Source organism: Schistocerca cancellata, unplaced genomic scaffold, assembly GCF_023864275.1.
Source record: "Schistocerca cancellata isolate TAMUIC-IGC-003103 unplaced genomic scaffold, iqSchCanc2.1 HiC_scaffold_443, whole genome shotgun sequence".
Classification (NCBI taxonomy): Eukaryota; Metazoa; Arthropoda; class Insecta; order Orthoptera; family Acrididae; genus Schistocerca; species Schistocerca cancellata.
In genome coordinates, this window is record NW_026046460.1 from 12,990 (window position 1) to 40,167 (window position 27,178).

At 52.5% G+C, this 27,178-nt stretch overlaps 19 non-coding genes across 19 annotated transcripts; all 19 read right to left on the bottom strand.

The window, feature by feature from the left end:
- Positions 1 to 881: 881 nt before the first annotated feature.
- LOC126125905 (5S ribosomal RNA) lies at positions 882 to 1,000 on the bottom strand. Its single transcript, XR_007526623.1, has one exon. It is a non-coding gene; the product is annotated as a 5S ribosomal RNA (ribosomal RNA).
- A 1,293-nt stretch (positions 1,001 to 2,293) lies between these two features.
- On the bottom strand, positions 2,294 to 2,412 carry LOC126125906 (5S ribosomal RNA). Its single transcript, XR_007526624.1, has one exon. It is a non-coding gene; the product is annotated as a 5S ribosomal RNA (ribosomal RNA).
- Positions 2,413 to 3,705: 1,293 nt separating this feature from the next.
- LOC126125907 (5S ribosomal RNA) lies at positions 3,706 to 3,824 on the bottom strand. Its single transcript, XR_007526625.1, has one exon. It is a non-coding gene; the product is annotated as a 5S ribosomal RNA (ribosomal RNA).
- A 1,294-nt stretch (positions 3,825 to 5,118) lies between these two features.
- On the bottom strand, positions 5,119 to 5,237 carry LOC126125908 (5S ribosomal RNA). The gene has a single exon (XR_007526626.1). It is a non-coding gene; the product is annotated as a 5S ribosomal RNA (ribosomal RNA).
- Positions 5,238 to 6,530: 1,293 nt separating this feature from the next.
- Positions 6,531 to 6,649, bottom strand: LOC126125910 (5S ribosomal RNA). The gene has a single exon (XR_007526627.1). It is a non-coding gene; the product is annotated as a 5S ribosomal RNA (ribosomal RNA).
- A 1,292-nt stretch (positions 6,650 to 7,941) lies between these two features.
- Positions 7,942 to 8,060, bottom strand: LOC126125911 (5S ribosomal RNA). Its single transcript, XR_007526628.1, has one exon. It is a non-coding gene; the product is annotated as a 5S ribosomal RNA (ribosomal RNA).
- Positions 8,061 to 9,353: 1,293 nt separating this feature from the next.
- On the bottom strand, positions 9,354 to 9,472 carry LOC126125913 (5S ribosomal RNA). The gene has a single exon (XR_007526630.1). It is a non-coding gene; the product is annotated as a 5S ribosomal RNA (ribosomal RNA).
- A 1,292-nt stretch (positions 9,473 to 10,764) lies between these two features.
- Positions 10,765 to 10,883, bottom strand: LOC126125914 (5S ribosomal RNA). Its single transcript, XR_007526631.1, has one exon. It is a non-coding gene; the product is annotated as a 5S ribosomal RNA (ribosomal RNA).
- Positions 10,884 to 12,176: 1,293 nt separating this feature from the next.
- Positions 12,177 to 12,295, bottom strand: LOC126125915 (5S ribosomal RNA). Its single transcript, XR_007526632.1, has one exon. It is a non-coding gene; the product is annotated as a 5S ribosomal RNA (ribosomal RNA).
- A 1,296-nt stretch (positions 12,296 to 13,591) lies between these two features.
- On the bottom strand, positions 13,592 to 13,710 carry LOC126125916 (5S ribosomal RNA). The gene has a single exon (XR_007526633.1). It is a non-coding gene; the product is annotated as a 5S ribosomal RNA (ribosomal RNA).
- Positions 13,711 to 15,003: 1,293 nt separating this feature from the next.
- LOC126125917 (5S ribosomal RNA) lies at positions 15,004 to 15,122 on the bottom strand. Its single transcript, XR_007526634.1, has one exon. It is a non-coding gene; the product is annotated as a 5S ribosomal RNA (ribosomal RNA).
- A 1,292-nt stretch (positions 15,123 to 16,414) lies between these two features.
- LOC126125918 (5S ribosomal RNA) lies at positions 16,415 to 16,533 on the bottom strand. Its single transcript, XR_007526635.1, has one exon. It is a non-coding gene; the product is annotated as a 5S ribosomal RNA (ribosomal RNA).
- Positions 16,534 to 17,825: 1,292 nt separating this feature from the next.
- LOC126125919 (5S ribosomal RNA) lies at positions 17,826 to 17,944 on the bottom strand. The gene has a single exon (XR_007526636.1). It is a non-coding gene; the product is annotated as a 5S ribosomal RNA (ribosomal RNA).
- A 1,292-nt stretch (positions 17,945 to 19,236) lies between these two features.
- LOC126125921 (5S ribosomal RNA) lies at positions 19,237 to 19,355 on the bottom strand. The gene has a single exon (XR_007526637.1). It is a non-coding gene; the product is annotated as a 5S ribosomal RNA (ribosomal RNA).
- Positions 19,356 to 20,647: 1,292 nt separating this feature from the next.
- On the bottom strand, positions 20,648 to 20,766 carry LOC126125922 (5S ribosomal RNA). The gene has a single exon (XR_007526638.1). It is a non-coding gene; the product is annotated as a 5S ribosomal RNA (ribosomal RNA).
- Positions 20,767 to 22,058: 1,292 nt separating this feature from the next.
- Positions 22,059 to 22,177, bottom strand: LOC126125923 (5S ribosomal RNA). Its single transcript, XR_007526639.1, has one exon. It is a non-coding gene; the product is annotated as a 5S ribosomal RNA (ribosomal RNA).
- Positions 22,178 to 23,469: 1,292 nt separating this feature from the next.
- Positions 23,470 to 23,588, bottom strand: LOC126125925 (5S ribosomal RNA). Its single transcript, XR_007526641.1, has one exon. It is a non-coding gene; the product is annotated as a 5S ribosomal RNA (ribosomal RNA).
- Positions 23,589 to 24,878: 1,290 nt separating this feature from the next.
- LOC126125926 (5S ribosomal RNA) lies at positions 24,879 to 24,997 on the bottom strand. The gene has a single exon (XR_007526642.1). It is a non-coding gene; the product is annotated as a 5S ribosomal RNA (ribosomal RNA).
- Positions 24,998 to 26,294: 1,297 nt separating this feature from the next.
- LOC126125927 (5S ribosomal RNA) lies at positions 26,295 to 26,413 on the bottom strand. Its single transcript, XR_007526643.1, has one exon. It is a non-coding gene; the product is annotated as a 5S ribosomal RNA (ribosomal RNA).
- Between the last annotated feature and the right edge of the window lie 765 nt (positions 26,414 to 27,178).

Below are 27,178 nucleotides of genomic sequence, written 5' to 3' on the forward strand. Positions count from 1 at the left end.
GCCTGTCCCCCCTCCCGTCCCGACTTGTCCCGACTTTGCTCGACTGCCGCTCGCTGCCGCTCGGGTCGCGGCCCATATGACAGCACAAGCACGAGAAACATCTGCGAGACGGGCGCGGGCCTGACCGGCGTGTCCGAGACGCCGTGGGCGGCCGTTCGGAGCTACTAGAGCAGCGCTGTGCCGTGCCATGGAAAGGTGCGAAACCAAGGACAGAAGACACAGAATTTTTGTTTACAAATTTGCACGTGTACACTGCTACAAAACAATAAGCCCGGACGTATTTCGGAACATTTCTGCCGCTTAATACTGTTTTGTTATTTCCAGAGACACTTTGGAAATCTTCCTTGGCACACGCTTCTTCAAACTGAGTTCCCTAATATCGTATCTTTTGTTTATTACAACAGATTTAAGTCATTGTGGAAACATCTTTGTCGCATCGGAAAGGTAGCGTGAAGAGACGGCTGGCAGGGCTGGCGACAAGAAAGCAAAATATGAAGACAGCCAGAGGTCCCAGGCAGTCGCCGATCCGAATACTAACGTTGTTGCTTAACTTGGGTGATGGCACGAGAACGGTTGGTTTTTTTTTTATTTATTTATTTATTTAGTTACTTTTCGGAATTTAGCACTGCTGCGTAACAGTAGGCTCTGGCGCATTTCAAGAACACATCTGTCGATTGGTAGTGTTTTGTCATTTTCAACGAGTTCCTAGCACTCTTCCTTCGCGCATTCTTACTCAAACCGAGTTCATTACCGTAATTTCGTATCTTACGTTTAATACAGTACTTTAAAATGCTTGTGGAAGCATCTTTGTCGACACCTGAAAGTTATTATGAAAAGAGGCCTGGCAGGTGTAGCGACGTAAAAATGAAAAAATGAGAAAGAGCCAACAGCACGCGGTGTTCCCAGGCGGTCACCCATCCAAGTACTAACCGCGCCCGATGTTGCTTAACTTCGGTGATCGGACGAGAACCGGTGTAGTCAACATGGTATGGCCGTTGGCGTCCTTATACTGTAGCCGCACCACGGAGGAAGCATTCGCCTCTTCTCCCAACACACGCAATCGCCGCTTTCCGTGGCACATTTGACGCAAAGCGCGTCTTTCCACCTCGAAGGTGGCGCGGAGTGCGCGCTCGCCTCGGCGTCTCATAGGCGACTGCCGAACGTAGGTGAGACGCACAACACAGCTGCTCGATGCACCGCCTGTCATTCGTTTGGTGCGTGCGGCCTCCGACACCCACTGGCGACGCGCCTTGTTCCTGTTATCCGGCGCAGGGCTTGCGCGCGGCCGGGCGGCGGGGGCACTGCGCGGGGTGTTGCAGTGTCCTGCTGGACCGACGGAAGCTTTCTCACCTGCCTGACACACGCCGCGCTTCCAGATTTATGCGTAATTTGCGCGGTGCATTTGCATTCGCGCCTGTCCCCCCTCCCGTCCCGACTTGTCCCGACTTTGCTCGACTGCCGCTCGCTGCCGCTCGGGTCGCGGCCCATATGACAGCACAAGCACGAGAAACATCTGCGAGACGGGCGCGGGCCTGACCGGCGTGTCCGAGACGCCGTGGGCGGCCGTTCGGAGCTACTAGAGCAGCGCTGTGCCGTGCCATGGAAAGGTGCGAAACCAAGGACAGAAGACACAGAATTTTTGTTTACAAATTTGCACGTGTACACTGCTACAAAACAATAAGCCCGGACGTATTTCGGAACATTTCTGCCGCTTAATACTGTTTTGTTATTTCCAGAGACACTTTGGAAATCTTCCTTGGCACACGCTTCTTCAAACTGAGTTCCCTAATATCGTATCTTTTGTTTATTACAACAGATTTAAGTCATTGTGGAAACATCTTTGTCGCATCGGAAAGGTAGCGTGAAGAGACGGCTGGCAGGGCTGGCGACAAGAAAGCAAAATATGAAGACAGCCAGAGGTCCCAGGCAGTCGCCGATCCGAATACTAACGTTGTTGCTTAACTTGGGTGATGGCACGAGAACGGTTGGTTTTTTTTTTATTTATTTATTTATTTAGTTACTTTTCGGAATTTAGCACTGCTGCGTAACAGTAGGCTCTGGCGCATTTCAAGAACACATCTGTCGATTGGTAGTGTTTTGTCATTTTCAACGAGTTCCTAGCACTCTTCCTTCGCGCATTCTTACTCAAACCGAGTTCATTACCGTAATTTCGTATCTTACGTTTAATACAGTACTTTAAAATGCTTGTGGAAGCATCTTTGTCGACACCTGAAAGTTATTATGAAAAGAGGCCTGGCAGGTGTAGCGACGTAAAAATGAAAAAATGAGAAAGAGCCAACAGCACGCGGTGTTCCCAGGCGGTCACCCATCCAAGTACTAACCGCGCCCGATGTTGCTTAACTTCGGTGATCGGACGAGAACCGGTGTAGTCAACATGGTATGGCCGTTGGCGTCCTTATACTGTAGCCGCACCACGGAGGAAGCATTCGCCTCTTCTCCCAACACACGCAATCGCCGCTTTCCGTGGCACATTTGACGCAAAGCGCGTCTTTCCACCTCGAAGGTGGCGCGGAGTGCGCGCTCGCCTCGGCGTCTCATAGGCGACTGCCGAACGTAGGTGAGACGCACAACACAGCTGCTCGATGCACCGCCTGTCATTCGTTTGGTGCGTGCGGCCTCCGACACCCACTGGCGACGCGCCTTGTTCCTGTTATCCGGCGCAGGGCTTGCGCGCGGCCGGGCGGCGGGGGCACTGCGCGGGGTGTTGCAGTGTCCTGCTGGACCGACGGAAGCTTTCTCACCTGCCTGACACACGCCGCGCTTCCAGATTTATGCGTAATTTGCGCGGTGCATTTGCATTCGCGCCTGTCCCCCCTCCCGTCCCGACTTGTCCCGACTTTGCTCGACTGCCGCTCGCTGCCGCTCGGGTCGCGGCCCATATGACAGCACAAGCACGAGAAACATCTGCGAGACGGGCGCGGGCCTGACCGGCGTGTCCGAGACGCCGTGGGCGGCCGTTCGGAGCTACTAGAGCAGCGCTGTGCCGTGCCATGGAAAGGTGCGAAACCAAGGACAGAAGACACAGAATTTTTGTTTACAAATTTGCACGTGTACACTGCTACAAAACAATAAGCCCGGACGTATTTCGGAACATTTCTGCCGCTTAATACTGTTTTGTTATTTCCAGAGACACTTTGGAAATCTTCCTTGGCACACGCTTCTTCAAACTGAGTTCCCTAATATCGTATCTTTTGTTTATTACAACAGATTTAAGTCATTGTGGAAACATCTTTGTCGCATCGGAAAGGTAGCGTGAAGAGACGGCTGGCAGGGCTGGCGACAAGAAAGCAAAATATGAAGACAGCCAGAGGTCCCAGGCAGTCGCCGATCCGAATACTAACGTTGTTGCTTAACTTGGGTGATGGCACGAGAACGGTTGGTTTTTTTTTTATTTATTTATTTATTTAGTTACTTTTCGGAATTTAGCACTGCTGCGTAACAGTAGGCTCTGGCGCATTTCAAGAACACATCTGTCGATTGGTAGTGTTTTGTCATTTTCAACGAGTTCCTAGCACTCTTCCTTCGCGCATTCTTACTCAAACCGAGTTCATTACCGTAATTTCGTATCTTACGTTTAATACAGTACTTTAAAATGCTTGTGGAAGCATCTTTGTCGACACCTGAAAGTTATTATGAAAAGAGGCCTGGCAGGTGTAGCGACGTAAAAATGAAAAAATGAGAAAGAGCCAACAGCACGCGGTGTTCCCAGGCGGTCACCCATCCAAGTACTAACCGCGCCCGATGTTGCTTAACTTCGGTGATCGGACGAGAACCGGTGTAGTCAACATGGTATGGCCGTTGGCGTCCTTATACTGTAGCCGCACCACGGAGGAAGCATTCGCCTCTTCTCCCAACACACGCAATCGCCGCTTTCCGTGGCACATTTGACGCAAAGCGCGTCTTTCCACCTCGAAGGTGGCGCGGAGTGCGCGCTCGCCTCGGCGTCTCATAGGCGACTGCCGAACGTAGGTGAGACGCACAACACAGCTGCTCGATGCACCGCCTGTCATTCGTTTGGTGCGTGCGGCCTCCGACACCCACTGGCGACGCGCCTTGTTCCTGTTATCCGGCGCAGGGCTTGCGCGCGGCCGGGCGGCGGGGGCACTGCGCGGGGTGTTGCAGTGTCCTGCTGGACCGACGGAAGCTTTCTCACCTGCCTGACACACACGCCGCGCTTCCAGATTTATGCGTAATTTGCGCGGTGCATTTGCATTCGCGCCTGTCCCCCCTCCCGTCCCGACTTGTCCCGACTTTGCTCGACTGCCGCTCGCTGCCGCTCGGGTCGCGGCCCATATGACAGCACAAGCACGAGAAACATCTGCGAGACGGGCGCGGGCCTGACCGGCGTGTCCGAGACGCCGTGGGCGGCCGTTCGGAGCTACTAGAGCAGCGCTGTGCCGTGCCATGGAAAGGTGCGAAACCAAGGACAGAAGACACAGAATTTTTGTTTACAAATTTGCACGTGTACACTGCTACAAAACAATAAGCCCGGACGTATTTCGGAACATTTCTGCCGCTTAATACTGTTTTGTTATTTCCAGAGACACTTTGGAAATCTTCCTTGGCACACGCTTCTTCAAACTGAGTTCCCTAATATCGTATCTTTTGTTTATTACAACAGATTTAAGTCATTGTGGAAACATCTTTGTCGCATCGGAAAGGTAGCGTGAAGAGACGGCTGGCAGGGCTGGCGACAAGAAAGCAAAATATGAAGACAGCCAGAGGTCCCAGGCAGTCGCCGATCCGAATACTAACGTTGTTGCTTAACTTGGGTGATGGCACGAGAACGGTTGGTTTTTTTTTATTTATTTATTTATTTAGTTACTTTTCGGAATTTAGCACTGCTGCGTAACAGTAGGCTCTGGCGCATTTCAAGAACACATCTGTCGATTGGTAGTGTTTTGTCATTTTCAACGAGTTCCTAGCACTCTTCCTTCGCGCATTCTTACTCAAACCGAGTTCATTACCGTAATTTCGTATCTTACGTTTAATACAGTACTTTAAAATGCTTGTGGAAGCATCTTTGTCGACACCTGAAAGTTATTATGAAAAGAGGCCTGGCAGGTGTAGCGACGTAAAAATGAAAAAATGAGAAAGAGCCAACAGCACGCGGTGTTCCCAGGCGGTCACCCATCCAAGTACTAACCGCGCCCGATGTTGCTTAACTTCGGTGATCGGACGAGAACCGGTGTAGTCAACATGGTATGGCCGTTGGCGTCCTTATACTGTAGCCGCACCACGGAGGAAGCATTCGCCTCTTCTCCCAACACACGCAATCGCCGCTTTCCGTGGCACATTTGACGCAAAGCGCGTCTTTCCACCTCGAAGGTGGCGCGGAGTGCGCGCTCGCCTCGGCGTCTCATAGGCGACTGCCGAACGTAGGTGAGACGCACAACACAGCTGCTCGATGCACCGCCTGTCATTCGTTTGGTGCGTGCGGCCTCCGACACCCACTGGCGACGCGCCTTGTTCCTGTTATCCGGCGCAGGGCTTGCGCGCGGCCGGGCGGCGGGGGCACTGCGCGGGGTGTTGCAGTGTCCTGCTGGACCGACGGAAGCTTTCTCACCTGCCTGACACACGCCGCGCTTCCAGATTTATGCGTAATTTGCGCGGTGCATTTGCATTCGCGCCTGTCCCCCCTCCCGTCCCGACTTGTCCCGACTTTGCTCGACTGCCGCTCGCTGCCGCTCGGGTCGCGGCCCATATGACAGCACAAGCACGAGAAACATCTGCGAGACGGGCGCGGGCCTGACCGGCGTGTCCGAGACGCCGTGGGCGGCCGTTCGGAGCTACTAGAGCAGCGCTGTGCCGTGCCATGGAAAGGTGCGAAACCAAGGACAGAAGACACAGAATTTTTGTTTACAAATTTGCACGTGTACACTGCTACAAAACAATAAGCCCGGACGTATTTCGGAACATTTCTGCCGCTTAATACTGTTTTGTTATTTCCAGAGACACTTTGGAAATCTTCCTTGGCACACGCTTCTTCAAACTGAGTTCCCTAATATCGTATCTTTTGTTTATTACAACAGATTTAAGTCATTGTGGAAACATCTTTGTCGCATCGGAAAGGTAGCGTGAAGAGACGGCTGGCAGGGCTGGCGACAAGAAAGCAAAATATGAAGACAGCCAGAGGTCCCAGGCAGTCGCCGATCCGAATACTAACGTTGTTGCTTAACTTGGGTGATGGCACGAGAACGGTTGGTTTTTTTTTTATTTATTTATTTATTTAGTTACTTTTCGGAATTTAGCACTGCTGCGTAACAGTAGGCTCTGGCGCATTTCAAGAACACATCTGTCGATTGGTAGTGTTTTGTCATTTTCAACGAGTTCCTAGCACTCTTCCTTCGCGCATTCTTACTCAAACCGAGTTCATTACCGTAATTTCGTATCTTACGTTTAATACAGTACTTTAAAATGCTTGTGGAAGCATCTTTGTCGACACCTGAAAGTTATTATGAAAAGAGGCCTGGCAGGTGTAGCGACGTAAAAATGAAAAAATGAGAAAGAGCCAACAGCACGCGGTGTTCCCAGGCGGTCACCCATCCAAGTACTAACCGCGCCCGATGTTGCTTAACTTCGGTGATCGGACGAGAACCGGTGTAGTCAACATGGTATGGCCGTTGGCGTCCTTATACTGTAGCCGCACCACGGAGGAAGCATTCGCCTCTTCTCCCAACACACGCAATCGCCGCTTTCCGTGGCACATTTGACGCAAAGCGCGTCTTTCCACCTCGAAGGTGGCGCGGAGTGCGCGCTCGCCTCGGCGTCTCATAGGCGACTGCCGAACGTAGGTGAGACGCACAACACAGCTGCTCGATGCACCGCCTGTCATTCGTTTGGTGCGTGCGGCCTCCGACACCCACTGGCGACGCGCCTTGTTCCTGTTATCCGGCGCAGGGCTTGCGCGCGGCCGGGCGGCGGGGGCACTGCGCGGGGTGTTGCAGTGTCCTGCTGGACCGACGGAAGCTTTCTCACCTGCCTGACACACGCCGCGCTTCCAGATTTATGCGTAATTTGCGCGGTGCATTTGCATTCGCGCCTGTCCCCCCTCCCGTCCCGACTTGTCCCGACTTTGCTCGACTGCCGCTCGCTGCCGCTCGGGTCGCGGCCCATATGACAGCACAAGCACGAGAAACATCTGCGAGACGGGCGCGGGCCTGACCGGCGTGTCCGAGACGCCGTGGGCGGCCGTTCGGAGCTACTAGAGCAGCGCTGTGCCGTGCCATGGAAAGGTGCGAAACCAAGGACAGAAGACACAGAATTTTTGTTTACAAATTTGCACGTGTACACTGCTACAAAACAATAAGCCCGGACGTATTTCGGAACATTTCTGCCGCTTAATACTGTTTTGTTATTTCCAGAGACACTTTGGAAATCTTCCTTGGCACACGCTTCTTCAAACTGAGTTCCCTAATATCGTATCTTTTGTTTATTACAACAGATTTAAGTCATTGTGGAAACATCTTTGTCGCATCGGAAAGGTAGCGTGAAGAGACGGCTGGCAGGGCTGGCGACAAGAAAGCAAAATATGAAGACAGCCAGAGGTCCCAGGCAGTCGCCGATCCGAATACTAACGTTGTTGCTTAACTTGGGTGATGGCACGAGAACGGTTGGTTTTTTTTTATTTATTTATTTATTTAGTTACTTTTCGGAATTTAGCACTGCTGCGTAACAGTAGGCTCTGGCGCATTTCAAGAACACATCTGTCGATTGGTAGTGTTTTGTCATTTTCAACGAGTTCCTAGCACTCTTCCTTCGCGCATTCTTACTCAAACCGAGTTCATTACCGTAATTTCGTATCTTACGTTTAATACAGTACTTTAAAATGCTTGTGGAAGCATCTTTGTCGACACCTGAAAGTTATTATGAAAAGAGGCCTGGCAGGTGTAGCGACGTAAAAATGAAAAAATGAGAAAGAGCCAACAGCACGCGGTGTTCCCAGGCGGTCACCCATCCAAGTACTAACCGCGCCCGATGTTGCTTAACTTCGGTGATCGGACGAGAACCGGTGTAGTCAACATGGTATGGCCGTTGGCGTCCTTATACTGTAGCCGCACCACGGAGGAAGCATTCGCCTCTTCTCCCAACACACGCAATCGCCGCTTTCCGTGGCACATTTGACGCAAAGCGCGTCTTTCCACCTCGAAGGTGGCGCGGAGTGCGCGCTCGCCTCGGCGTCTCATAGGCGACTGCCGAACGTAGGTGAGACGCACAACACAGCTGCTCGATGCACCGCCTGTCATTCGTTTGGTGCGTGCGGCCTCCGACACCCACTGGCGACGCGCCTTGTTCCTGTTATCCGGCGCAGGGCTTGCGCGCGGCCGGGCGGCGGGGGCACTGCGCGGGGTGTTGCAGTGTCCTGCTGGACCGACGGAAGCTTTCTCACCTGCCTGACACACGCCGCGCTTCCAGATTTATGCGTAATTTGCGCGGTGCATTTGCATTCGCGCCTGTCCCCCCTCCCGTCCCGACTTGTCCCGACTTTGCTCGACTGCCGCTCGCTGCCGCTCGGGTCGCGGCCCATATGACAGCACAAGCACGAGAAACATCTGCGAGACGGGCGCGGGCCTGACCGGCGTGTCCGAGACGCCGTGGGCGGCCGTTCGGAGCTACTAGAGCAGCGCTGTGCCGTGCCATGGAAAGGTGCGAAACCAAGGACAGAAGACACAGAATTTTTGTTTACAAATTTGCACGTGTACACTGCTACAAAACAATAAGCCCGGACGTATTTCGGAACATTTCTGCCGCTTAATACTGTTTTGTTATTTCCAGAGACACTTTGGAAATCTTCCTTGGCACACGCTTCTTCAAACTGAGTTCCCTAATATCGTATCTTTTGTTTATTACAACAGATTTAAGTCATTGTGGAAACATCTTTGTCGCATCGGAAAGGTAGCGTGAAGAGACGGCTGGCAGGGCTGGCGACAAGAAAGCAAAATATGAAGACAGCCAGAGGTCCCAGGCAGTCGCCGATCCGAATACTAACGTTGTTGCTTAACTTGGGTGATGGCACGAGAACGGTTGGTTTTTTTTTTATTTATTTATTTATTTAGTTACTTTTCGGAATTTAGCACTGCTGCGTAACAGTAGGCTCTGGCGCATTTCAAGAACACATCTGTCGATTGGTAGTGTTTTGTCATTTTCAACGAGTTCCTAGCACTCTTCCTTCGCGCATTCTTACTCAAACCGAGTTCATTACCGTAATTTCGTATCTTACGTTTAATACAGTACTTTAAAATGCTTGTGGAAGCATCTTTGTCGACACCTGAAAGTTATTATGAAAAGAGGCCTGGCAGGTGTAGCGACGTAAAAATGAAAAAATGAGAAAGAGCCAACAGCACGCGGTGTTCCCAGGCGGTCACCCATCCAAGTACTAACCGCGCCCGATGTTGCTTAACTTCGGTGATCGGACGAGAACCGGTGTAGTCAACATGGTATGGCCGTTGGCGTCCTTATACTGTAGCCGCACCACGGAGGAAGCATTCGCCTCTTCTCCCAACACACGCAATCGCCGCTTTCCGTGGCACATTTGACGCAAAGCGCGTCTTTCCACCTCGAAGGTGGCGCGGAGTGCGCGCTCGCCTCGGCGTCTCATAGGCGACTGCCGAACGTAGGTGAGACGCACAACACAGCTGCTCGATGCACCGCCTGTCATTCGTTTGGTGCGTGCGGCCTCCGACACCCACTGGCGACGCGCCTTGTTCCTGTTATCCGGCGCAGGGCTTGCGCGCGGCCGGGCGGCGGGGGCACTGCGCGGGGTGTTGCAGTGTCCTGCTGGACCGACGGAAGCTTTCTCACCTGCCTGACACACGCCGCGCTTCCAGATTTATGCGTAATTTGCGCGGTGCATTTGCATTCGCGCCTGTCCCCCCTCCCGTCCCGACTTGTCCCGACTTTGCTCGACTGCCGCTCGCTGCCGCTCGGGTCGCGGCCCATATGACAGCACAAGCACGAGAAACATCTGCGAGACGGGCGCGGGCCTGACCGGCGTGTCCGAGACGCCGTGGGCGGCCGTTCGGAGCTACTAGAGCAGCGCTGTGCCGTGCCATGGAAAGGTGCGAAACCAAGGACAGAAGACACAGAATTTTTGTTTACAAATTTGCACGTGTACACTGCTACAAAACAATAAGCCCGGACGTATTTCGGAACATTTCTGCCGCTTAATACTGTTTTGTTATTTCCAGAGACACTTTGGAAATCTTCCTTGGCACACGCTTCTTCAAACTGAGTTCCCTAATATCGTATCTTTTGTTTATTACAACAGATTTAAGTCATTGTGGAAACATCTTTGTCGCATCGGAAAGGTAGCGTGAAGAGACGGCTGGCAGGGCTGGCGACAAGAAAGCAAAATATGAAGACAGCCAGAGGTCCCAGGCAGTCGCCGATCCGAATACTAACGTTGTTGCTTAACTTGGGTGATGGCACGAGAACGGTTGGTTTTTATTTATTTATTTATTTATTTAGTTACTTTTCGGAATTTAGCACTGCTGCGTAACAGTAGGCTCTGGCGCATTTCAAGAACACATCTGTCGATTGGTAGTGTTTTGTCATTTTCAACGAGTTCCTAGCACTCTTCCTTCGCGCATTCTTACTCAAACCGAGTTCATTACCGTAATTTCGTATCTTACGTTTAATACAGTACTTTAAAATGCTTGTGGAAGCATCTTTGTCGACACCTGAAAGTTATTATGAAAAGAGGCCTGGCAGGTGTAGCGACGTAAAAATGAAAAAATGAGAAAGAGCCAACAGCACGCGGTGTTCCCAGGCGGTCACCCATCCAAGTACTAACCGCGCCCGATGTTGCTTAACTTCGGTGATCGGACGAGAACCGGTGTAGTCAACATGGTATGGCCGTTGGCGTCCTTATACTGTAGCCGCACCACGGAGGAAGCATTCGCCTCTTCTCCCAACACACGCAATCGCCGCTTTCCGTGGCACATTTGACGCAAAGCGCGTCTTTCCACCTCGAAGGTGGCGCGGAGTGCGCGCTCGCCTCGGCGTCTCATAGGCGACTGCCGAACGTAGGTGAGACGCACAACACAGCTGCTCGATGCACCGCCTGTCATTCGTTTGGTGCGTGCGGCCTCCGACACCCACTGGCGACGCGCCTTGTTCCTGTTATCCGGCGCAGGGCTTGCGCGCGGCCGGGCGGCGGGGGCACTGCGCAGGGTGTTGCAGTGTCCTGCTGGACCGACGGAAGCTTTCTCACCTGCCTGACACACGCCGCGCTTCCAGATTTATGCGTAATTTGCGCGGTGCATTTGCATTCGCGCCTGTCCCCCCTCCCGTCCCGACTTGTCCCGACTTTGCTCGACTGCCGCTCGCTGCCGCTCGGGTCGCGGCCCATATGACAGCACAAGCACGAGAAACATCTGCGAGACGGGCGCGGGCCTGACCGGGCGTGTCCGAGACGCCGTGGGCGGCCGTTCGGAGCTACTAGAGCAGCGCTGTGCCGTGCCATGGAAAGGTGCGAAACCAAGGACAGAAGACACAGAATTTTTGTTTACAAATTTGCACGTGTACACTGCTACAAAACAATAAGCCCGGACGTATTTCGGAACATTTCTGCCGCTTAATACTGTTTTGTTATTTCCAGAGACACTTTGGAAATCTTCCTTGGCACACGCTTCTTCAAACTGAGTTCCCTAATATCGTATCTTTTGTTTATTACAACAGATTTAAGTCATTGTGGAAACATCTTTGTCGCATCGGAAAGGTAGCGTGAAGAGACGGCTGGCAGGGCTGGCGACAAGAAAGCAAAATATGAAGACAGCCAGAGGTCCCAGGCAGTCGCCGATCCGAATACTAACGTTGTTGCTTAACTTGGGTGATGGCACGAGAACGGTTGGTTTTTTTTTATTTATTTATTTATTTAGTTACTTTTCGGAATTTAGCACTGCTGCGTAACAGTAGGCTCTGGCGCATTTCAAGAACACATCTGTCGATTGGTAGTGTTTTGTCATTTTCAACGAGTTCCTAGCACTCTTCCTTCGCGCATTCTTACTCAAACCGAGTTCATTACCGTAATTTCGTATCTTACGTTTAATACAGTACTTTAAAATGCTTGTGGAAGCATCTTTGTCGACACCTGAAAGTTATTATGAAAAGAGGCCTGGCAGGTGTAGCGACGTAAAAATGAAAAAATGAGAAAGAGCCAACAGCACGCGGTGTTCCCAGGCGGTCACCCATCCAAGTACTAACCGCGCCCGATGTTGCTTAACTTCGGTGATCGGACGAGAACCGGTGTAGTCAACATGGTATGGCCGTTGGCGTCCTTATACTGTAGCCGCACCACGGAGGAAGCATTCGCCTCTTCTCCCAACACACGCAATCGCCGCTTTCCGTGGCACATTTGACGCAAAGCGCGTCTTTCCACCTCGAAGGTGGCGCGGAGTGCGCGCTCGCCTCGGCGTCTCATAGGCGACTGCCGAACGTAGGTGAGACGCACAACACAGCTGCTCGATGCACCGCCTGTCATTCGTTTGGTGCGTGCGGCCTCCGACACCCACTGGCGACGCGCCTTGTTCCTGTTATCCGGCGCAGGGCTTGCGCGCGGCCGGGCGGCGGGGGCACTGCGCGGGGTGTTGCAGTGTCCTGCTGGACCGACGGAAGCTTTCTCACCTGCCTGACACACGCCGCGCTTCCAGATTTATGCGTAATTTGCGCGGTGCATTTGCATTCGCGCCTGTCCCCCCTCCCGTCCCCGACTTGTCCCGACTTTGCTCGACTGCCGCTCGCTGCCGCTGGTCGGGTCGCGGCCCATATGACAGCACAAGCACGAGAAACATCTGCGAGACGGGCGCGGGCCTGACCGGCGTGTCCGAGACGCCGTGGGCGGCCGTTCGGAGCTACTAGAGCAGCGCTGTGCCGTGCCATGGAAAGGTGCGAAACCAAGGACAGAAGACACAGAATTTTTGTTTACAAATTTGCACGTGTACACTGCTACAAAACAATAAGCCCGGACGTATTTCGGAACATTTCTGCCGCTTAATACTGTTTTGTTATTTCCAGAGACACTTTGGAAATCTTCCTTGGCACACGCTTCTTCAAACTGAGTTCCCTAATATCGTATCTTTTGTTTATTACAACAGATTTAAGTCATTGTGGAAACATCTTTGTCGCATCGGAAAGGTAGCGTGAAGAGACGGCTGGCAGGGCTGGCGACAAGAAAGCAAAATATGAAGACAGCCAGAGGTCCCAGGCAGTCGCCGATCCGAATACTAACGTTGTTGCTTAACTTGGGTGATGGCACGAGAACGGTTGGTTTTTTTTTATTTATTTATTTATTTAGTTACTTTTCGGAATTTAGCACTGCTGCGTAACAGTAGGCTCTGGCGCATTTCAAGAACACATCTGTCGATTGGTAGTGTTTTGTCATTTTCAACGAGTTCCTAGCACTCTTCCTTCGCGCATTCTTACTCAAACCGAGTTCATTACCGTAATTTCGTATCTTACGTTTAATACAGTACTTTAAAATGCTTGTGGAAGCATCTTTGTCGACACCTGAAAGTTATTATGAAAAGAGGCCTGGCAGGTGTAGCGACGTAAAAATGAAAAAATGAGAAAGAGCCAACAGCACGCGGTGTTCCCAGGCGGTCACCCATCCAAGTACTAACCGCGCCCGATGTTGCTTAACTTCGGTGATCGGACGAGAACCGGTGTAGTCAACATGGTATGGCCGTTGGCGTCCTTATACTGTAGCCGCACCACGGAGGAAGCATTCGCCTCTTCTCCCAACACACGCAATCGCCGCTTTCCGTGGCACATTTGACGCAAAGCGCGTCTTTCCACCTCGAAGGTGGCGCGGAGTGCGCGCTCGCCTCGGCGTCTCATAGGCGACTGCCGAACGTAGGTGAGACGCACAACACAGCTGCTCGATGCACCGCCTGTCATTCGTTTGGTGCGTGCGGCCTCCGACACCCACTGGCGACGCGCCTTGTTCCTGTTATCCGGCGCAGGGCTTGCGCGCGGCCGGGCGGCGGGGGCACTGCGCGGGGTGTTGCAGTGTCACTGCTGGACCGACGGAAGCTTTCTCACCTGCCTGACACACGCCGCGCTTCCAGATTTATGCGTAATTTGCGCGGTGCATTTGCATTCGCGCCTGTCCCCCCTCCCGTCCCGACTTGTCCCGACTTTGCTCGACTGCCGCTCGCTGCCGCTCGGGTCGCGGCCCATATGACAGCACAAGCACGAGAAACATCTGCGAGACGGGCGCGGGCCTGACCGGCGTGTCCGAGACGCCGTGGGCGGCCGTTCGGAGCTACTAGAGCAGCGCTGTGCCGTGCCATGGAAAGGTGCGAAACCAAGGACAGAAGACACAGAATTTTTGTTTACAAATTTGCACGTGTACACTGCTACAAAACAATAAGCCCGGACGTATTTCGGAACATTTCTGCCGCTTAATACTGTTTTGTTATTTCCAGAGACACTTTGGAAATCTTCCTTGGCACACGCTTCTTCAAACTGAGTTCCCTAATATCGTATCTTTTGTTTATTACAACAGATTTAAGTCATTGTGGAAACATCTTTGTCGCATCGGAAAGGTAGCGTGAAGAGACGGCTGGCAGGGCTGGCGACAAGAAAGCAAAATATGAAGACAGCCAGAGGTCCCAGGCAGTCGCCGATCCGAATACTAACGTTGTTGCTTAACTTGGGTGATGGCACGAGAACGGTTGGTTTTTATTTATTTATTTATTTATTTAGTTACTTTTCGGAATTTAGCACTGCTGCGTAACAGTAGGCTCTGGCGCATTTCAAGAACACATCTGTCGATTGGTAGTGTTTTGTCATTTTCAACGAGTTCCTAGCACTCTTCCTTCGCGCATTCTTACTCAAACCGAGTTCATTACCGTAATTTCGTATCTTACGTTTAATACAGTACTTTAAAATGCTTGTGGAAGCATCTTTGTCGACACCTGAAAGTTATTATGAAAAGAGGCCTGGCAGGTGTAGCGACGTAAAAATGAAAAAATGAGAAAGAGCCAACAGCACGCGGTGTTCCCAGGCGGTCACCCATCCAAGTACTAACCGCGCCCGATGTTGCTTAACTTCGGTGATCGGACGAGAACCGGTGTAGTCAACATGGTATGGCCGTTGGCGTCCTTATACTGTAGCCGCACCACGGAGGAAGCATTCGCCTCTTCTCCCAACACACGCAATCGCCGCTTTCCGTGGCACATTTGACGCAAAGCGCGTCTTTCCACCTCGAAGGTGGCGCGGAGTGCGCGCTCGCCTCGGCGTCTCATAGGCGACTGCCGAACGTAGGTGAGACGCACAACACAGCTGCTCGATGCACCGCCTGTCATTCGTTTGGTGCGTGCGGCCTCCGACACCCACTGGCGACGCGCCTTGTTCCTGTTATCCGGCGCAGGGCTTGCGCGCGGCCGGGCGGCGGGGGCACTGCGCGGGGTGTTGCAGTGTCCTGCTGGACCGACGGAAGCTTTCTCACCTGCCTGACACACGCCGCGCTTCCAGATTTATGCGTAATTTGCGCGGTGCATTTGCATTCGCGCCTGTCCCCCCTCCCGTCCCGACTTGTCCCGACTTTGCTCGACTGCCGCTCGCTGCCGCTCGGGTCGCGGCCCATATGACAGCACAAGCACGAGAAACATCTGCGAGACGGGCGCGGGCCTGACCGGCGTGTCCGAGACGCCGTGGGCGGCCGTTCGGAGCTACTAGAGCAGCGCTGTGCCGTGCCATGGAAAGGTGCGAAACCAAGGACAGAAGACACAGAATTTTTGTTTACAAATTTGCACGTGTACACTGCTACAAAACAATAAGCCCGGACGTATTTCGGAACATTTCTGCCGCTTAATACTGTTTTGTTATTTCCAGAGACACTTTGGAAATCTTCCTTGGCACACGCTTCTTCAAACTGAGTTCCCTAATATCGTATCTTTTGTTTATTACAACAGATTTAAGTCATTGTGGAAACATCTTTGTCGCATCGGAAAGGTAGCGTGAAGAGACGGCTGGCAGGGCTGGCGACAAGAAAGCAAAATATGAAGACAGCCAGAGGTCCCAGGCAGTCGCCGATCCGAATACTAACGTTGTTGCTTAACTTGGGTGATGGCACGAGAACGGTTGGTTTTTTTTTATTTATTTATTTATTTAGTTACTTTTCGGAATTTAGCACTGCTGCGTAACAGTAGGCTCTGGCGCATTTCAAGAACACATCTGTCGATTGGTAGTGTTTTGTCATTTTCAACGAGTTCCTAGCACTCTTCCTTCGCGCATTCTTACTCAAACCGAGTTCATTACCGTAATTTCGTATCTTACGTTTAATACAGTACTTTAAAATGCTTGTGGAAGCATCTTTGTCGACACCTGAAAGTTATTATGAAAAGAGGCCTGGCAGGTGTAGCGACGTAAAAATGAAAAAATGAGAAAGAGCCAACAGCACGCGGTGTTCCCAGGCGGTCACCCATCCAAGTACTAACCGCGCCCGATGTTGCTTAACTTCGGTGATCGGACGAGAACCGGTGTAGTCAACATGGTATGGCCGTTGGCGTCCTTATACTGTAGCCGCACCACGGAGGAAGCATTCGCCTCTTCTCCCAACACACGCAATCGCCGCTTTCCGTGGCACATTTGACGCAAAGCGCGTCTTTCCACCTCGAAGGTGGCGCGGAGTGCGCGCTCGCCTTGGCGTCTCATAGGCGACTGCCGAACGTAGGTGAGACGCACAACACAGCTGCTCGATGCACCGCCTGTCATTCGTTTGGTGCGCGCGGCCTCCGACACCCACTGGCGACGCGCCTTGTTCCTGTTATCCGGCGCAGGGCTTGCGCGCGGCCGGGCGGCGGGGGCACTGCGCGGGGTGTTGCAGTGTCCTGCTGGACCGACGGAAGCTTTCTCACCTGCCTGACACACGCCGCGCTTCCAGATTTATGCGTAATTTGCGCGGTGCATTTGCATTCGCGCCTGTCCCCCCTCCCGTCCCGACTTGTCCCGACTTTGCTCGACTGCCGCTCGCTGCCGCTCGGGTCGCGGCCCATATGACAGCACAAGCACGAGAAACATCTGCGAGACGGGCGCGGGCCTGACCGGCGTGTCCGAGACGCCGTGGGCGGCCGTTCGGAGCTACTAGAGCAGCGCTGTGCCGTGCCATGGAAAGGTGCGAAACCAAGGACAGAAGACACAGAATTTTTGTTTACAAATTTGCACGTGTACACTGCTACAAAACAATAAGCCCGGACGTATTTCGGAACATTTCTGCCGCTTAATACTGTTTTGTTATTTCCAGAGACACTTTGGAAATCTTCCTTGGCACACGCTTCTTCAAACTGAGTTCCCTAATATCGTATCTTTTGTTTATTACAACAGATTTAAGTCATTGTGGAAACATCTTTGTCGCATCGGAAAGGTAGCGTGAAGAGACGGCTGGCAGGGCTGGCGACAAGAAAGCAAAATATGAAGACAGCCAGAGGTCCCAGGCAGTCGCCGATCCGAATACTAACGTTGTTGCTTAACTTGGGTGATGGCACGAGAACGGTTGGTTTTTTTTTATTTATTTATTTATTTAGTTACTTTTCGGAATTTAGCACTGCTGCGTAACAGTAGGCTCTGGCGCATTTCAAGAACACATCTGTCGATTGGTAGTGTTTTGTCATTTTCAACGAGTTCCTAGCACTCTTCCTTCGCGCATTCTTACTCAAACCGAGTTCATTACCGTAATTTCGTATCTTACGTTTAATACAGTACTTTAAAATGCTTGTGGAAGCATCTTTGTCGACACCTGAAAGTTATTATGAAAAGAGGCCTGGCAGGTGTAGCGACGTAAAAATGAAAAAATGAGAAAGAGCCAACAGCACGCGGTGGTCCCAGGCGGTCACCCATCCAAGTACTAACCGCGCCCGATGTTGCTTAACTTCGGTGATCGGACGAGAACCGGTGTAGTCAACATGGTATGGCCGTTGGCGTCCTTATACTGTAGCCGCACCACGGAGGAAGCATTCGCCTCTTCTCCCAACACACGCAATCGCCGCTTTCCGCGGCACATTTGACGCAAAGCGCGTCTTTCCACCTCGAAGGTGGCGCGGAGTGCGCGCTCGCCTTGGCGTCTCATAGGCGACTGCCGAACGTAGGTGAGACGCACAACACAGCTGCTCGATGCACCGCCTGTCATTCGTTTGGTGCGCGCGGCCTCCGACACCCACTGGCGACGCGCCTTGTTCCTGTTATCCGGCGCAGGGCTTGCGCGCGGCCGGGCGGCGGGGGCACTGCGCGGGGTGTTGCAGTGTCCTGCTGGACCGACGGAAGCTTTCTCACCTGCCTGACACACGCCGCGCTTCCAGATTTATGCGTAATTTGCGCGGTGCATTTGCATTCGCGCCTGTCCCCCCTCCCGTCCCGACTTGTCCCGACTTTGCTCGACTGCCGCTCGCTGCCGCTCGGGTCGCGGCCCATATGACAGCACAAGCACGAGAAACATCTGCGAGACGGGCGCGGGCCTGACCGGCGTGTCCGAGACGCCGTGGGCGGCCGTTCGGAGCTACTAGAGCAGCGCTGTGCCGTGCCATGGAAAGGTGCGAAACCAAGGACAGAAGACACAGAATTTTTGTTTACAAATTTGCACGTGTACACTGCTACAAAACAATAAGCCCGGACGTATTTCGGAACATTTCTGCCGCTTAATACTGTTTTGTTATTTCCAGAGACACTTTGGAAATCTTCCTTGGCACACGCTTCTTCAAACTGAGTTCCCTAATATCGTATCTTTTGTTTATTACAACAGATTTAAGTCATTGTGGAAACATCTTTGTCGCATCGGAAAGGTAGCGTGAAGAGACGGCTGGCAGGGCTGGCGACAAGAAAGCAAAATATGAAGACAGCCAGAGGTCCCAGGCAGTCGCCGATCCGAATACTAACGTTGTTGCTTAACTTGGGTGATGGCACGAGAACGGTTGGTTTTTATTTATTTATTTATTTATTTAGTTACTTTTCGGAATTTAGCACTGCTGCGTAACAGTAGGCTCTGGCGCATTTCAAGAACACATCTGTCGATTGGTAGTGTTTTGTCATTTTCAACGAGTTCCTAGCACTCTTCCTTCGCGCATTCTTACTCAAACCGAGTTCATTACCGTAATTTCGTATCTTACGTTTAATACAGTACTTTAAAATGCTTGTGGAAGCATCTTTGTCGACACCTGAAAGTTATTATGAAAAGAGGCCTGGCAGGTGTAGCGACGTAAAAATGAAAAAATGAGAAAGAGCCAACAGCACGCGGTGGTCCCAGGCGGTCACCCATCCAAGTACTAACCGCGCCCGATGTTGCTTAACTTCGGTGATCGGACGAGAACCGGTGTAGTCAACATGGTATGGCCGTTGGCGTCCTTATACTGTAGCCGCACCACGGAGGAAGCATTCGCCTCTTCTCCCAACACACGCAATCGCCGCTTTCCGCGGCACATTTGACGCAAAGCGCGTCTTTCCACCTCGAAGGTGGCGCGGAGTGCGCGCTCGCCTTGGCGTCTCATAGGCGACTGCCGAACGTAGGTGAGACGCACAACACAGCTGCTCGATGCACCGCCTGTCATTCGTTTGGTGCGCGCGGCCTCCGACACCCACTGGCGACGCGCCTTGTTCCTGTTATCCGGCGCAGGGCTTGCGCGCGGCCGGGCGGCGGGGGCACTGCGCGGGGTGTTGCAGTGTCCTGCTGGACCGACGGAAGCTTTCTCACCTGCCTGACACACGCCGCGCTTCCAGATTTATGCGTAATTTGCGCGGTGCATTTGCATTCGCGCCTGTCCCCCCTCCCGTCCCGACTTGTCCCGACTTTGCTCGACTGCCGCTCGCTGCCGCTCGGGTCGCGGCCCATATGACAGCACAAGCACGAGAAACATCTGCGAGACGGGCGCGGGCCTGACCGGCGTGTCCGAGACGCCGTGGGCGGCCGTTCGGAGCTACTAGAGCAGCGCTGTGCCGTGCCATGGAAAGGTGCGAAACCAAGGACAGAAGACACAGAATTTTTGTTTACAAATTTGCACGTGTACACTGCTACAAAACAATAAGCCCGGACGTATTTCGGAACATTTCTGCCGCTTAATACTGTTTTGTTATTTCCAGAGACACTTTGGAAATCTTCCTTGGCACACGCTTCTTCAAACTGAGTTCCCTAATATCGTATCTTTTGTTTATTACAACAGATTTAAGTCATTGTGGAAACATCTTTGTCGCATCGGAAAGGTAGCGTGAAGAGACGGCTGGCAGGGCTGGCGACAAGAAAGCAAAATATGAAGACAGCCAGAGGTCCCAGGCAGTCGCCGATCCGAATACTAACGTTGTTGCTTAACTTGGGTGATGGCACGAGAACGGTTGGTTTTTTTTTATTTATTTATTTATTTAGTTACTTTTCGGAATTTAGCACTGCTGCGTAACAGTAGGCTCTGGCGCATTTCAAGAACACATCTGTCGATTGGTAGTGTTTTGTCATTTTCAACGAGTTCCTAGCACTCTTCCTTCGCGCATTCTTACTCAAACCGAGTTCATTACCGTAATTTCGTATCTTACGTTTAATACAGTACTTTAAAATGCTTGTGGAAGCATCTTTGTCGACACCTGAAAGTTATTATGAAAAGAGGCCTGGCAGGTGTAGCGACGTAAAAATGAAAAAATGAGAAAGAGCCAACAGCACGCGGTGGTCCCAGGCGGTCACCCATCCAAGTACTAACCGCGCCCGATGTTGCTTAACTTCGGTGATCGGACGAGAACCGGTGTAGTCAACATGGTATGGCCGTTGGCGTCCTTATACTGTAGCCGCACCACGGAGGAAGCATTCGCCTCTTCTCCCAACACACGCAATCGCCGCTTTCCGCGGCACATTTGACGCAAAGCGCGTCTTTCCACCTCGAAGGTGGCGCGGAGTGCGCGCTCGCCTTGGCGTCTCATAGGCGACTGCCGAACGTAGGTGAGACGCACAACACAGCTGCTCGATGCACCGCCTGTCATTCGTTTGGTGCGCGCGGCCTCCGACACCCACTGGCGACGCGCCTTGTTCCTGTTATCCGGCGCAGGGCTTGCGCGCGGCCGGGCGGCGGGGGCACTGCGCGGGGTGTTGCAGTGTCCTGCTGGACCGACGGAAGCTTTCTCACCTGCCTGACACACGCCGCGCTTCCAGATTTATGCGTAATTTGCGCGGTGCATTTGCATTCGCGCCTGTCCCCCCTCCCGTCCCGACTTGTCCCGACTTTGCTCGACTGCCGCTCGCTGCCGCTCGGGTCGCGGCCCATATGACAGCACAAGCACGAGAAACATCTGCGAGACGGGCGCGGGCCTGACCGGCGTGTCCGAGACGCCGTGGGCGGCCGTTCGGAGCTACTAGAGCAGCGCTGTGCCGTGCCATGGAAAGGTGCGAAACCAAGGACAGAAGACACAGAATTTTTGTTTACAAATTTGCACGTGTACACTGCTACAAAACAATAAGCCCGGACGTATTTCGGAACATTTCTGCCGCTTAATACTGTTTTGTTATTTCCAGAGACACTTTGGAAATCTTCCTTGGCACACGCTTCTTCAAACTGAGTTCCCTAATATCGTATCTTTTGTTTATTACAACAGATTTAAGTCATTGTGGAAACATCTTTGTCGCATCGGAAAGGTAGCGTGAAGAGACGGCTGGCAGGGCTGGCGACAAGAAAGCAAAATATGAAGACAGCCAGAGGTCCCAGGCAGTCGCCGATCCGAATACTAACGTTGTTGCTTAACTTGGGTGATGGCACGAGAACGGTTGGTTTTTTTTTATTTATTTATTTATTTAGTTACTTTTCGGAATTTAGCACTGCTGCGTAACAGTAGGCTCTGGCGCATTTCAAGAACACATCTGTCGATTGGTAGTGTTTTGTCATTTTCAACGAGTTCCTAGCACTCTTCCTTCGCGCATTCTTACTCAAACCGAGTTCATTACCGTAATTTCGTATCTTACGTTTAATACAGTACTTTAAAATGCTTGTGGAAGCATCTTTGTCGACACCTGAAAGTTATTATGAAAAGAGGCCTGGCAGGTGTAGCGACGTAAAAATGAAAAAATGAGAAAGAGCCAACAGCACGCGGTGGTCCCAGGCGGTCACCCATCCAAGTACTAACCGCGCCCGATGTTGCTTAACTTCGGTGATCGGACGAGAACCGGTGTAGTCAACATGGTATGGCCGTTGGCGTCCTTATACTGTAGCCGCACCACGGAGGAAGCATTCGCCTCTTCTCCCAACACACGCAATCGCCGCTTTCCGCGGCACATTTGACGCAAAGCGCGTCTTTCCACCTCGAAGGTGGCGCGGAGTGCGCGCTCGCCTTGGCGTCTCATAGGCGACTGCCGAACGTAGGTGAGACGCACAACACAGCTGCTCGATGCACCGCCTGTCATTCGTTTGGTGCGCGCGGCCTCCGACACCCACTGGCGACGCGCCTTGTTCCTGTTATCCGGCGCAGGGCTTGCGCGCGGCCGGGCGGCGGGGGCACTGCGCGGGGTGTTGCAGTGTCCTGCTGGACCGACGGAAGCTTTCTCACCTGCCTGACACACGCCGCGCTTCCAGATTTATGCGTAATTTGCGCGGTGCATTTGCATTCGCGCCTGTCCCCCCTCCCGTCCCGACTTGTCCCGACTTTGCTCGACTGCCGCTCGCTGCCGCTCGGGTCGCGGCCCATATGACAGCACAAGCACGAGAAACATCTGCGAGACGGGCGCGGGCCTGACCGGCGTGTCCGAGACGCCGTGGGCGGCCGTTCGGAGCTACTAGAGCAGCGCTGTGCCGTGCCATGGAAAGGTGCGAAACCAAGGACAGAAGACACAGAATTTTTGTTTACAAATTTGCACGTGTACACTGCTACAAAACAATAAGCCCGGACGTATTTCGGAACATTTCTGCCGCTTAATACTGTTTTGTTATTTCCAGAGACACTTTGGAAATCTTCCTTGGCACACGCTTCTTCAAACTGAGTTCCCTAATATCGTATCTTTTGTTTATTACAACAGATTTAAGTCATTGTGGAAACATCTTTGTCGCATCGGAAAGGTAGCGTGAAGAGACGGCTGGCAGGGCTGGCGACAAGAAAGCAAAATATGAAGACAGCCAGAGGTCCCAGGCAGTCGCCGATCCGAATACTAACGTTGTTGCTTAACTTGGGTGATGGCACGAGAACGGTTGGTTTTTTTTTATTTATTTATTTATTTAGTTACTTTTCGGAATTTAGCACTGCTGCGTAACAGTAGGCTCTGGCGCATTTCAAGAACACATCTGTCGATTGGTAGTGTTTTGTCATTTTCAACGAGTTCCTAGCACTCTTCCTTCGCGCATTCTTACTCAAACCGAGTTCATTACCGTAATTTCGTATCTTACGTTTAATACAGTACTTTAAAATGCTTGTGGAAGCATCTTTGTCGACACCTGAAAGTTATTATGAAAAGAGGCCTGGCAGGTGTAGCGACGTAAAAATGAAAAAATGAGAAAGAGCCAACAGCACGCGGTGGTCCCAGGCGGTCACCCATCCAAGTACTAACCGCGCCCGATGTTGCTTAACTTCGGTGATCGGACGAGAACCGGTGTAGTCAACATGGTATGGCCGTTGGCGTCCTTATACTGTAGCCGCACCACGGAGGAAGCATTCGCCTCTTCTCCCAACACACGCAATCGCCGCTTTCCGCGGCACATTTGACGCAAAGCGCGTCTTTCCACCTCGAAGGTGGCGCGGAGTGCGCGCTCGCCTTGGCGTCTCATAGGCGACTGCCGAACGTAGGTGAGACGCACAACACAGCTGCTCGATGCACCGCCTGTCATTCGTTTGGTGCGCGCGGCCTCCGACACCCACTGGCGACGCGCCTTGTTCCTGTTATCCGGCGCAGGGCTTGCGCGCGGCCGGGCGGCGGGGGCACTGCGCGGGGTGTTGCAGTGTCCTGCTGGACCGACGGAAGCTTTCTCACCTGCCTGACACACGCCGCGCTTCCAGATTTATGCGTAATTTGCGCGGTGCATTTGCATTCGCGCCTGTCCCCCCCTCCCGTCCCGACTTGTCCCGACTTTGCTCGACTGCCGCTCGCTGCCGCTCGGGTCGCGGCCCATATGACAGCACAAGCACGAGAAACATCTGCGAGACGGGCGCGGGCCTGACCGGCGTGTCCGAGACGCCGTGGGCGGCCGTTCGGAGCTACTAGAGCAGCGCTGTGCCGTGCCATGGAAAGGTGCGAAACCAAGGACAGAAGACACAGAATTTTTGTTTACAAATTTGCACGTGTACACTGCTACAAAACAATAAGCCCGGACGTATTTCGGAACATTTCTGCCGCTTAATACTGTTTTGTTATTTCCAGAGACACTTTGGAAATCTTCCTTGGCACACGCTTCTTCAAACTGAGTTCCCTAATATCGTATCTTTTGTTATTACAACAGATTTAAGTCATTGTGGAAACATCTTTGTCGCATCGGAAAGGTAGCGTGAAGAGACGGCTGGCAGGGCTGGCGACAAGAAAGCAAAATATGAAGACAGCCAGAGGTCCCAGGCAGTCGCCGATCCGAATACTAACGTTGTTGCTTAACTTGGGTGATGGCACGAGAACGGTTGGTTTTTTTTATTTATTTATTTATTTAGTTACTTTTCGGAATTTAGCACTGCTGCGTAACAGTAGGCTCTGGCGCATTTCAAGAACACATCTGTCGATTGGTAGTGTTTTGTCATTTTCAACGAGTTCCTAGCACTCTTCCTTCGCGCATTCTTACTCAAACCGAGTTCATTACCGTAATTTCGTATCTTACGTTTAATACAGTACTTAAAATGCTTGTGGAAGCATCTTTGTCGACACCTGAAAGTTATTATGAAAAGAGGCCTGGCAGGTGTAGCGACGTAAAAATGAAAAAATGAGAAAGAGCCAACAGCACGCGGTGGTCCCAGGCGGTCACCCATCCAAGTACTAACCGCGCCCGATGTTGCTTAACTTCGGTGATCGGACGAGAACCGGTGTAGTCAACATGGTATGGCCGTTGGCGTCCTTATACTGTAGCCGCACCACGGAGGAAGCATTCGCCTCTCTCCCAACACACGCAATCGCCGCTTTCCGCGGCACATTTGACGCAAAGCGCGTCTTTCCACGCTCGAAGGTGGCGCGGAGTGCGCGCTCGCCTTGGCGTCTCATAGGCGACTGCCGAACGTAGGTGAGACGCACAACACAGCTGCTCGATGCACCGCCTGTCATTCGTTTGGTGCGCGCGGCCTCCGACACCCACTGGCGACGCGCCTTGTTCCTGTTATCCGGCGCAGGGCTTGCGCGCGGCCGGGCGGCGGGGGCACTGCGCGGGGTGTTGCAGTGTCCTGCTGGACCGACGGAAGCTTTCTCACCTGCCTGACACACGCCGCGCTTCCAGATTTATGCGTAATTTGCGCGGTGCATTTGCATTCGCGCCTGTCCCCCCTCCCGTCCCGACTTGTCCCGACTTTGCTCGACTGCCGCTCGCTGCCGCTCGGGTCGCGGCCCATATGACAGCACAAGCACGAGAAACATCTGCGAGACGGGCGCGGGCCTGACCGGCGTGTCCGAGACGCCGTGGGCGGCCGTTCGGAGCTACTAGAGCAGCGCTGTGCCGTGCCATGGAAAGGTGCGAAACCCAAGGACAGAAGACACAGAATTTTTGTTTACAAATTTGCACGTGTACACTGCTACAAAACAATAAGCCCGGACGTATTTCGGAACATTTCTGCCGCTTAATACTGTTTTGTTATTTCCAGAGACACTTTGGAAATCTTCCTTGGCACACGCTTCTTCAAACTGAGTTCCCTAATATCGTATCTTTTGTTTATTACAACAGATTTAAGTCATTGTGGAAACATCTTTGTCGCATCGGAAAGGTAGCGTGAAGAGACGGCTGGCAGGGCTGGCGACAAGAAAGCAAAATATGAAGACAGCCAGAGGTCCCAGGCAGTCGCCGATCCGAATACTAACGTTGTTGCTTAACTTGGGTGATGGCACGAGAAACGGTTGGTTTTTTTTTATTTATTTATTTATTTAGTTACTTTTCGGAATTTAGCACTGCTGCGTAACAGTAGGCTCTGGCGCATTTCAAGAACACATCTGTCGATTGGTAGTGTTTTGTTCATTTTCAACGAGTTCCTAGCACTCTTCCTTCGCGCATTCTTACTCAAACCGAGTTCATTACCGTAATTTCGTATCTTACGTTTTAATACAGTACTTTAAAATGCTTGTGGAAGCATCTTTGTCGACACCTGAAAGTTATTATGAAAAGAGGCCTGGCAGGTGTAAGCGACGTAAAAATGAAAAAATGAGAAAGAGCCAACAGCACGCGGTGGTCCCAGGCGGTCACCCATCCAAGTACTAACCGCGCCCGATGTTGCTTAACTTCGGTGATCGGACGAGAACCGGTGTAGTCAACATGGTATGGCCGTTGGCGTCCTTATACTGTAGCCGCACCACGGAGGAAGCATTCGCCTCTTCTCCCAACACACGCAATCGCCGCTTTCCGCGGCACATTTGACGCAAAGCGCGTCTTTCCACCTCGAAGGTGGCGCGGAGTGCGCGCTCGCCTTGGCGTCTCATAGGCGACTGCCGAACGTAGGTGAGACGCACAACACAGCTGCTCGATGCACCGCCTGTCATTCGTTTGGTGCGCGCGGCCTCCGACACCCACTGGCGGACGCGCCTTGTTCCTGTTATCCGGCGCAGGGCTTGCGCGCGGCCGGGCGGCGGGGGGCACTGCGCGGGGTGTTGCAGTGTCCTGCTGGACCGACGGAAGCTTTCTCACCTGCCTGACACACGCCGCGCTTCCAGATTTATGCGTAATTTGCGCGGTGCATTTGCATTCGCGCCTGTCCCCCCTCCCGTCCCGACTTGTCCCGACTTTGCTCGACTGCCGCTCGCTGCCGCTCGGGTCGCGGCCCATATGACAGCACAAGCACGAGAAACATCTGCGAGACGGGCGCGGGCCTGACCGGCGTGTCCGAGACGCCGTGGGCGGCCGTTCGGAGCTACTAGAGCAGCGCTGTGCCGTGCCATGGAAAGGTGCGAAACCAAGGACAGAAGACACAGAATTTTTGTTTACAAATTTGCACGTGTACACTGCTACAAAACAATAAGCCCGGACGTATTTCGGAACATTTCTGCCGCTTAATACTGTTTTGTTATTTCCAGAGACACTTTGGAAATCTTCCTTGGCAC